The sequence below is a fragment of the Galeopterus variegatus genome, unplaced genomic scaffold (assembly GCF_000696425.1).
Source record: "Galeopterus variegatus unplaced genomic scaffold, G_variegatus-3.0.2 Scaffold9683, whole genome shotgun sequence".
In the NCBI taxonomy this organism is placed as follows: Eukaryota; Metazoa; Chordata; class Mammalia; order Dermoptera; family Cynocephalidae; genus Galeopterus; species Galeopterus variegatus.
In genome coordinates, this window is record NW_007735794.1 from 1 (window position 1) to 397 (window position 397).

Sequence of the window (397 nt, forward strand, 5' to 3'; positions counted from 1 at the left end):
GAAATAATTCTTTTTTGGAAGGAACATTCCATTACCAGTAGAGAATGGGCCAAGTCATTTTCTGAAAATAAAGACCGTACCCAGTAATTACTCCAGTTACTGTTTGCTGTGAATGAGGTGGGGGTGAGGCTGTTTCTGACAGTGTCCTCAGGGTCAACTTCTAGAGAACTAATTAAGGGGACAGCTCCCGAGGAGCCCAGGAGAGCCCGCTGGGGCAGAGAGACCAGCCACTACAAAGTCCCTGAGGAGGGCATTTCCCAGGTGCAATGGGAAGCCATTCAATGGTGCTAAATAGAGACTTCCTGGTTGTCCATGTCGGAAAAGACCCCTCTGGCTTCCATGTTCAGCGAAAGAGTGACAGCAGGAAGTCCAGTCAGGAGGCTGTCCCAGGTGTCCA